This window comes from Athene noctua, chromosome 1 (genome assembly GCF_965140245.1).
Source record: "Athene noctua chromosome 1, bAthNoc1.hap1.1, whole genome shotgun sequence".
NCBI lineage: Eukaryota > Metazoa > Chordata > Aves > Strigiformes > Strigidae > Athene > Athene noctua.
This window is the reverse complement of record NC_134037.1, coordinates 41,958,662-41,969,216: the sequence shown is the minus strand read 5'-3', so window position 1 is coordinate 41,969,216 and position 10,555 is coordinate 41,958,662.

The following is a 10,555-nucleotide window of genomic DNA, read 5'->3' as shown; positions in this document are numbered from 1 at the left end:
ATTGCACCTGAGGTGTGTAATTATGTATGTTCAGTAGTAGGTCACCTGAGTGGGTCACCTGGGAGATAAGACACACCACGTGCAGGCACCTACTAGTAGTCATGTTTAAGTGTTTTAATATGGAGGTGGCTGTCACTCTCAGTGTGTGATTATGGAATACATCATACTGATGGGCAAATTTGCTGTTGTGATGACCCTAAAGGATGGATGTAGGCTTCAGCTTGTACCGAGGGACCAGATCACAGTGACTTCCCATTCTAGTGGACAGCAGTGTCTCAGTACACAAATAAGGGTACTCCACTCTTCTTCCTTCCTACCTCCTCAGGTTCCCAAGATCTTTATCAACATCACCTCTGCAAATGCTCACATGGTTCCAGGCTGTACTACAGAAAAAAATTACTCCCCTATTCCCGCCCTTTACGTATCGTATCCTGTCCCACACCTCCCAATATCTAAACTTCCCCTTCCTTCCTGATGAAGTCAGAAAAGTTTTGCTTTATGCCCTTCATGCGGAACAGCCTAGCCCTAAATACAAGAGATGACAGGCAAATGAGGGTACAACATCCACCGGGAAGTGGGTAGGGATGAAAGAGGACATGACTATCCAAAAAACAATGATGTAGCAGCTCCAGTTAGACTTGTCTTTGTCAGTGAGGCTCGGAGAGGGGGGTCAGTTATTGGTGGACTGGTTTCTTTCTTTCCTCTCTTCAATGTGAGACGTCAGTGCCTGGGCAGCTGGTGTGTTGTGACAGCTGCTTGTCATGCCATTCATAATTGTCCCATTGATACCTTGTGCTGCCTCTGGCTGTTTGCTCTATCCACCTGTTGCCTTTGGTCTGAGCTCCTAAACCCTGTATTACCAGGGCTGTTGCTTCCCAGTGTGCTCTCTTCAACCCTGCCATGGGCCCCCATGTGCTACCACAAGGTGAGCAATAAATAAAGAAGCAAACAATTATTTTAGGAACAGTGCTGCAGGAGTTGGTTTTATTTAAGTTAATAAATGTTAGATTTCTGGTGGAAAGATTTGTCGCTGGGCATGTTCTATTATGGTCATTTGGCTCATTATTAATGTATTACTTCGCCATCTCTCACTGCACTGTCAGTGGAAAGAAAAAACAGTAAGGAGAAAAAACACGTTTTTGATGGGTTTGTATGCATTTTCTTAAGCTCCTGTATCCATATATTCCCACTACGGAGTTCTGGAACATTTGGAGTCTTCAGCTCTGTAGAGATTTTCATCTGCTTCTAAACACTGCCAGCTCAATGGACAGATCAATTGCACTTGGGACAGACAATCACATTATATAATGCTGTGTTTCATAAAAAATAATATTTTCTTTTTTTCCTCCCACTTCAATCAAGTTTTCCAGAGCATACTATCCAAAATTATACAAGAAAAGTAGTGAATTTACAAAGTATCTGTTATCTGCAAGAGACACTGACTCCAGTGGTTTTGCTGCCTGCATTGCATTCTCCAGTTTATCAGAGAGGGAGGTGGCAAAATCTGGAGATTTTTATACAATATGAAGCTTCACAGTGACTTTACACACAGTTTAAATGAAACAATAATGATACTAACATTCAGAAAATACTGAAGACTCAATAGAAAAGGTCTAGTTTGTCTCAGACAGTAAAAATCTGAACCTTTCCATGAGAGTTTGCTCATGTCAGCATGAGCACGTTGTTTAACAGAACATCATGTTCCTCAAGAATTTGACCTTGACTGTGGTTCTTCCTGGGTAACAGAGGCCTACAGATATTAAATCTAAAGTAATACAGAAGCACAGAAACTCTAGATCACAAGGGATCTCTGGAGGTCATCACAGAAGGTTAGCTCTGGGTCTTCCCTAGCTGACTTTCAAATATGTCCAAGGACAGAGACTCTGCATGCTCTCTGGGCAGTCTGCTCCACAGCTTCACCACCTTCACTGTGAAAAGAAAATCCAAATATTTCATGTGATTTTCCCTTGCTGCAACTTTGTTTACGCCATCTCTTATTAAGTAGGGAAGGATTATACACCTGCTAACTTGAACCTGGGCAGAGAAACATTATTACAAGAAACAAGAAGTCAAGCAAAATTTTAGGCTGATTTCCCAAAGAAAAGAGATTCACAAGACCACATATTCAATGTCTTTGTTTCTGTCAGTTCCTCACTAATAGTTTCTGAACTTGAGAGTTTGTATCAACCAAGTATGATGGAAGTATAGCAATCTCAGATGTTAGATTTCTACAAGTTTGATGAAAACCGGTGTGGGAGTAGATGAGGTAGTCAGTACCCTCACTGACAAAAAGCTGCAATTTGAACTCAATTGTTATTAGATACCTGAGGAGCCACATGGCACAAAGGCATTCTGAATGTCCCAGCTAAAAGAAAAGATGTAATCATACAGCTAGGGTTGTATTAGTCATCAGAGAATCCAACCATGGGATACAAATCCATAGGGAACTAGGCTTCATTAGTTCTGCTGCTCATGAAAAGCTTTAGGTTTTTTACCTTTACTCTTGTGCTTCAGCTGAGCAGTCATAAATTTCTACAAGCAAAAAAGCTCCTTCATATAATCTCCCTTTATATATCGTCCTTCTCTTACATGAGAAAGAGAACGGCTAAGAATAGCTGGTCAGATGATTTACTATTACAATTTTCTGCGGGTATATGGGATTTCTGGATGTCACTCAGCTGCCCTTAACAATAGCAAGGACACAATTGTTTCCATAGTAATACCCATTCCAAAGGGGTGAAGGTGTGTGTGTGTTGGGGGGAGAGTACAAAGCAAGTGGGAGGCACAGTTACACAGACTTGCATAAAGGACAAAAATCAGGCACAACAGAATTTGATTCTGTGATCCTTGCTATAGAAATTCCTCTTTTAAGGTCATCCTATTGCACTGAATCCACCAGAAAACTGACTTGTGCAAGTGTGCAGGCTAAGACTCTTTCACATTTTAGACGATGTAAATATGCGAGAAAGCTTCATGTCTTTTGTCGCTCTCCTGTCTTGAATTAACTTAACCACAACCGCACCACTGTTAAGGATAGAAAACATCCCTAGTTTGTGATGACAAAAAAAGTAAACTCACTATACTATTTAATCTTCTACTCAGTACAATAGGCAAGTGTGGTCCATCAGGCTAGCCTCCTAAATAACCTAATGGTCTAAAATAGATGATCTCTCTGTGATGTTATTAAAAAGAGTTAACCAAATAACAACTTTCTGACAACCAGGCTAAATGTGCCTTACACCTTTCCATCTAAAAATACCCCCTGAACAGAGAAATTCTGCTGCTGCAGCATCTGTGAGGGCTTTTCTGCCACATTCTAGTATTCTTGGTCACCCTAAAGAGAACTAGCATTGCAGAAACAAAGGAAAGCAAACACTGAAGTAAACAAAGCACTTCTGCCTCTTTCTTCTACGGTTTAATAGAAAATGCTCATCACATGGTCTCCCAGCTGCAGCAAGAGAAGTACCCAAGAAGGTTTTAATAAAAATAGCTTTTATAAATGAGTGAGGGAAGGGGGAAATTGAAGAATTTATCCACGATTCCATTTGTCCAAGATGGCTCCTGGTGCTGGTGCTAAAAGCTCTGCTATTGACTCAGACAGTTATATGACCCTCTGAGCCAGAGCCAATACAGACGAACAGAAGATAAGCTCAGGACTCAGAAACAGGAAAATTGGAATTTAGATAATAAAATAATCTACTCCATCTTCTAGTCCTTAAATGATCTTTTTTTGTTTTTTAATATTCTGCAATCTAAATATTCAGTAGCTATCAAAAGAGCACATTTTATTTCCAAATCTCCTCCCCAGGTTGGAGTTCAGAAGTCAGCTTTCCCTAGCCAACCACATAGGATGCTTCCAAGACAGTGCTCTCTCAGGGACCCATCATGTTGATTTTTCTTGAGATAAAACACATCTTCTGGCCCTCAACTCTTTTAGCATTTTCTTCATAAAGCAAATTGATTCTGGAAGCCAAAAACCCCTTTCCCAACCACAAAATGATGTGAGAAATCTAACTCTTCTCAACATGGCTTCAAGATTGAGTCATGCCAAAACACAATCACAGGAGGGCTTCCTCTGAAGAACCTCTGTCCCACTAGCTCTTTGTCCTGTTCTCTTCCTTAAATTAATGCTGCAATGTGAGTTGCATGGATTGACCCCAGGTAGATCTGTGTCCAGAACTTCACTGCCATTAAGGTGGATTTACTTTCCAGTGGATTCAGGGACAGCGTGGGGCTGTGAAGTGATCAGTTGTCACCATCCAGTTCCCCCTTGTCCTAGTAGAGAAAATGTTGAGTGGGCTTGAGCTTTGTGATTTGGGTTTTGTTGTTTAAACTTGCCATTGTAAAGCACATACACACACACACACTCCTCTGCTTTACAGAGCTGAAAATGCGAGGTGACCCCTTCATTACATAGGTGCCACAAGATTTAAGGTGAATATTCTGTAATAACAAAACCTGAGCTGACAGTGCTTCCGCAACCAAAGTGTTTTATTAAATAAAAACGAGCACGCAGGTGTACCTTTTATGCTGAGTACTATATGACACTACAATAAATGATTTGTGGGGCAGGATGGAATAGCGTTAGCAATCTCTGACCATACAAACAAATGTAGCCACAATACTTGTGTTAATTGTGGAAAAGGCATAGAAAAGCTGTCAGAGGCAAAAGAAGAATGACTGTCTCGTGACGACCAGGCTGTGATACAGCCTGAAGGCTGGCACAACCGAAGAGAGAGAAGTTTGAGCTTTTTTCTTGTTTGGAGTCATTGTATATTTCTCCTGAAAAGCAGGGGGACGCAGGTTTTCCAGCCTCATTACACCTCCCCGTGCAGGGCAAACTGATGGGAAGACCCAGCCTGGGGAGGGAGCAGAGGCTGAGAGGAGCCTTAAGCACATACATCCCAGTCTACCCAGGAGCATGGCTGCACCAGTGCACCGAGCAGTGTGCTACGACAGGGAGAAGATCCACTGCAGTCCTCTGCAACTATCGGGGAGGGATGAGGAGAGTAGATTATGAGCTACTAAGTCCCTTTTCCTTTTGCAGCAGTGACAGAGCAGTGTGCCTTTCAGTGGGATAGCATTTACACACTGCTACTTTCAGTGCGTTTTATCATAGCTGGGTTTTATAGACATTATGATAGCAGTTGAGCTCTTTCCCTCACTCTCCAATAACGGCCTCATTTTATTAAGTGCTGTACAAACACATACACAGAAACAGTGCCTCCTCCGCACAGCTACATCTCCAAATGAACTTGAGCTAGAAAATGTGTAGTTTTCATCTAAACTGGTAATTGTTTCTCTTTTCTGGAACTGAACATGTATGCCACACAGACTGATATATACTGTCCCTATTTAAAAACTGACATGATGGGTTGTTTTCACATCTAGCAGGAACAAGGAAAATGCGAACAAAAGTCAAGAGAGAAAACAAATCTGTATATTTCCATGAAAGATGCAATCTATTTTAGAGTCATCTTAGGCTGTGTTTTTAGTTGGGTTTTGTTTGTTTATTTGTTGGTTCCTTTTGCCATACTGATGAATGATATCGATTTGCATCGCACAGAAGTTGCAGATACAATCCTATGCCTATTTCCATTAAATGCAACATTCAAAGCACCCAACAACACTTGGAGACTTTCCTGACTTTGATGCCTCTGTACACTAGGAAAGGTAGAGCACTGGGAAAAAGCTTTGTCATCTTGTTTTTCTCAATTCCTTCCCTTTACCACAGTGGTTTTGTTTATTTATTTATTTTAGGAACCCACTTTTTTTTTTTTTTTAATACTTTGCTATGCATATTTATAATGAAAAGATGATCTGTGTCCTCATTACTGCTCTATTGCTTGACGATGAAAAAACATGTTAACAAAGGAAAATGCTTTTCAGTCAGCTCATAATGTTCCCTGCTGTTCGACTGGGACTGTAAAGAGTATGGTTTAATGAAAGAAGGTGAGAAGGTGAAAAAAAAAAACTAATGAGGGTGTTTCTCTACATTGAAAGATCACTTAGGAGCAGCAGCGATTTCCTTTGTGTTAGAAAAATACAAAAAATAAGGTTCAAAAGCAGCATCCCCAAGGTCAAAGAGGCCCATCCTCTCTAACACAGTATATTCACTTTCCCCCCGACAGCCTCCTTTTTCCACCTGGACCAGCATTTTGTAATTTTCAGATGGTGGAGAGAAAAGAAACTCATCTGCCTCAGCCAGCTTTTAGCTCTGAAGGAACATGCAAAAATGCCATAGCAGGCCCTCGAAGCTGCATGCACCATTAACGGAGCAGCTCATGAACCCTTACCCAGAGCTGTAGCCACAGATTCAAACTCTGCAGAAAAAGAGACTCCCAAATCTTTAAGCTCATGAGATTACTGCCATTTGCTCCGGAGACTTGGGATGAAGAGTGAGTCAATACCAAGCTACACTGAGCAGAGCACACGGTGCTGAATAGTTCAAAGCACGGAGCCAATTAGAGTCGCTGAAGCCAGAAGGCACTGCTCCGAACCGGAGCACTGTGTCATGGCTTCACACTGAACACAGCAGCTTCTCTCCAGTGTGCCAGTGGAGACTTGAGCATCAGAGGGAGACTGAGAAAGGAAGGAGGAGAGGATCATGGACCTCAGCCCAAAGGAACATTTCTAAGAGTCCTTCCCTAGGCATCAGCAAATGTGTAACAGGCAACAGATGTCAGATAAGCAATTCCCTGCCTCTGAATCTGGGAAAGCCTTTGTTTTAAAACAGAGGTTTCTCTACAGCAAGTGCTCACCTGCCTTCTGGCTCTTCTTCTTTGCCGTCATCTTTGTCAGGAGCTGGTGGAAAGCATGTGATACAGCACAGTATCGCTGCCATCAGAGCAAAAGAAAAAACCTTGTTAGTACCCTGCAGTGCCACCCACAACAGAATAGGCAAAACATTGCAAAAAATCAATATAGCAGAAGATTAAGCTCAAATGCATTCTGTTTGGCATGGCTACTAACACCCGTCAGTAGTAAACTGAGAATTTTTTTAAAACGCATGCATTCTTAACTGTGTTATATGTCTTTCTCCTCATCTTAATTTGTAGAGTTCATAACCTAAATTACCTCGAAGAGTGGCTAAACTGGTTCATCATTGCTCAACTCCAATTTAAAAGGACAAAGCAAGAAGCTGAAGAGAATAATATTTGGGGAACTGGATAGCTTCAGGGGATAGTTAATGACAGGATAGAGAGACTTGGATGCCTGCATCACTGGTTTTAATTTGGTTCAGAGGCAGTAGTGACACAAAGTCATTACTGTATGAGAGCTGTTTGTTTTCCTGCATGAGACGAGTTGGTGGTCTCAGTCTGTTCCTAGATGGTAGACATCTGTGTTACCAAAGCCAGCAGCACATCCCCCACTCTCAGCAGCTGGCAGTCAAAAAGCCAAGGTCAGGCTTGGGGAAGGAGCAGGGCTACCATGCCACCCGAGCAACAGGCTGAAGTGTGCTGCAGGGACAGCCCAAAAGAAGGACACTGCCATGCCTCACCAGTGACATGAACTGTGGCTGCCCGCTGGCAGCTCAACCCCTTCACAAGAGACCAACAGTTGACTAAATATGGAGCTGGATAATTAGCAAAGCCCCAGGGTAACCCACTCACTTTCATGGGTTCTGTCATTCCCTGGGATGGCTTTTTTCTTATTTGCTGGATGGCAGTAAAGCTACTCCTGGACAATAACATTTCTGATTGGGTTTTTATTGTTATCATTTGCAATGTGTTAGTGCCTGCAGGTCACAGACAGGATTATGACTTTGTTGTGATAGGTACTCACAAACTACTAGTAAGAGACAGTTTTTGCTTTGATGACCTTATAGTTTAAATAGAAAAGCCTGAGAGTGGGGAAAGAAAGGAGATACTATTATCCTCATTTTACAGCTGGAGAGCACCAGCACGGAAAGACAAACAGCAGGACATCCTGAGATGCTGAGCTCATGGAACTCTTCATGAATTCAGTGAAAGTTGCAGGTGTTCAACACTACAGAAAAAAGGGGGCCAACATCACATAACAAGTGAGGAGCAGAATCAGGACTTGGTGGGGTCCAGCCTGACCTTCTGACCTTGCTTGTTTGATAGCTTGCGGAGAAAACATAGAAAAGCTGAAAAATCATATTGCCTTAAGAGTGCTTGTCTGTGCTGCAGCAGCACCTGAACAAGTCAGGTCCTCAGGCTCTGTGGTTTAGGAAGAGAAGGCTAGCACAGGAAATGCTCAAGGTGTAAGGTCTTGTTTTTCAACATTTTCTTTTCCTTGTCCAAAGGAATTTCTATCATGACCTTCAAGATATGCAAGGGGCAGAACTGTGAACAGAAGAACATGGTGAAGACCCTCTTCAACTTTTTCCAGAGATTCTAATATGTCTGTGGAAGAGCTTGTGTGCACTCATGGTGCTTGCTGCTATCCAAGCAGCAAAGTCTCCCAAACTGGACAGATAAAGATGAGCTTTAGGGGCAATCAGCCAGTCTTCTAAATTAGGAACTGGACATAAGACCAAATCTTGTCCTCACTTGAAAAAGATTTAAGAAACTGCCACATAAACCTTGTGAAAACTCATTTGCCTGTGGGCAGGACACACGATAAGAGTGTTAGAAGCCGGCATACTTCCAAGAGCCTCTTGGGAGATCATTTATGTCTTGTTTGATAGTTGTATCTACCTATGGATGAAGAGACAAAAGTGAGCTAAACCTCCAAGCTTATATGACACAGCAACAGGAAACGCTCTTGAAAAGAAAAATGGAGAAATTCTGAAAGCGGCCATGGAACTCCAGGGTCTGTAAAGCCAAAAAGCAAGTGATCTTTCTGAGATAACTGAAGCATCTAATCTGATTGTTGTATGGATTTTTGTGAAGTAAATCTTCAGTCTCACTCATTAGGCACCTCTGATCAACCTAAACAGAGAAATAAAATATTTCATGGATGGAAGACAACATTCATAAAGTTGAAGAAAAAGCTTATTTTTAATAAAAATATGAAATACGTGTATTATTACAAGGTATTTTGACAAAAAAAAATCTGAGTAAGAGAGCAAGAATTGGTGGAATTTGTGATTCAGAAAGAGCATAGGATCATTCGGATTATATCATGTGTCACTCTCTTTCCTCTTCTTCCTAAAATAAGAACTGAAGGAAATTCCAGTTACAATAGTACTGGGCACAGTCATCAGATACCTGGCTGAGGCAATGCTTTGAAATACGTTAATTGGGAACCACCAAAAGAAAAGTGAGAACTTCTGCTCTCAGGGTCTACGGCCAACCCCACCTTTTCCTTCAGACCTCATCTTTGTGTTATTCTCTCAACTGGCAACAAAGCTTAAAGTATGAGTAAAGACAAGGCTGCAAGTAGCCCTCCACTATTTTAGGTATTTTGTAATCATGCACTTTAAAAAGGCGGCTGTCGATGTGTTCTGGGATTCCATCCTGTCATTGAAAGTGCAACAAAATTCAGATATTCTAGTTTTCCTCAGTGTTCAGGAATTTAAAATTTTGCTCCAAATCAGAATAACAGAATTCTTTACCTCGAGAAAGTTGTGGAGAACATTAATTTCAGGTAGATGGAAATACGTGATTCAGCTTTTCAAATTTTGTATTATTTTGTAATATATAATATAAAAGGAAATATTTTGAAACCAAAACTCATTTTGAAGGAAGAAATTGAAACATTTAGCTTGGAAATGTCAAAACGAGATGTTCCCACACTGTTGGAACATCCCTTCACCACTTACTCCTTTTTAAATGACATTTTCAGTGCAACCGACACAAGTTTGCAAAGCGTTTCGATTTTGACAGGGTTGCATTTTCCAGTGGAAAGCTGTTCTTTCAGAGGTTTTCCAACCAGCTCCACTAGGAACAGGTGTCACGGGATTGCAACAACCTTCCCTTTGCCAAATTGCTAAATTAAAAGCAAGATCTTGGAAAAGTGGCTGTGGTGTACAAGGCATGAGGAGTCACAGGACGCGCCACCATGCAGAAGGTTGAGAACCTGGTGCTTGAATCACCTCTGGCTACCCATACGTCTCGTCTCCTGTGGAACTGCTATGCTTGTGGGCTGAACTGGCAGTAGCAACTGTGGGGGATTTTAGGGGGAAAAAAAAAACCTCAGTGTGTGGGCATGGCTACATGCTCAACACTGCAATTTCCCTCTCTACCATCCGAGTTTAGAAGTGACAGAAAGAAGGATTACCCCGAGATTGGAGTAACTCCCAGTTCAGGATGGGGGATCTTCAGCAAGCCATGAATGTGGAGGTGGGATAAGCAGGAACACATGCCCTTAAATTCTCTGCGTGGGCTGCTTTTAGTCCGGCTGATGTCCACTGGATGTAACTTGCCTTTGCCGAAGGGACACGTCCCTCCATGAATGTGGAAGAGCTTAACCTGGAAGGTTCACTTTAAAAGCAAAAGTACCCAACTCTTTAAAAGAATTAAAAAAAAGTCTTAGTCCTCTGAGGAGGAAAAGTCAGTACTTCCTGAAGCGCACAGCCAAAGAGAAATCTGTTCCGATTTACTGCAGTGTTAAATAAAGGGTTTTTTACACACCACCAATTCTGAAT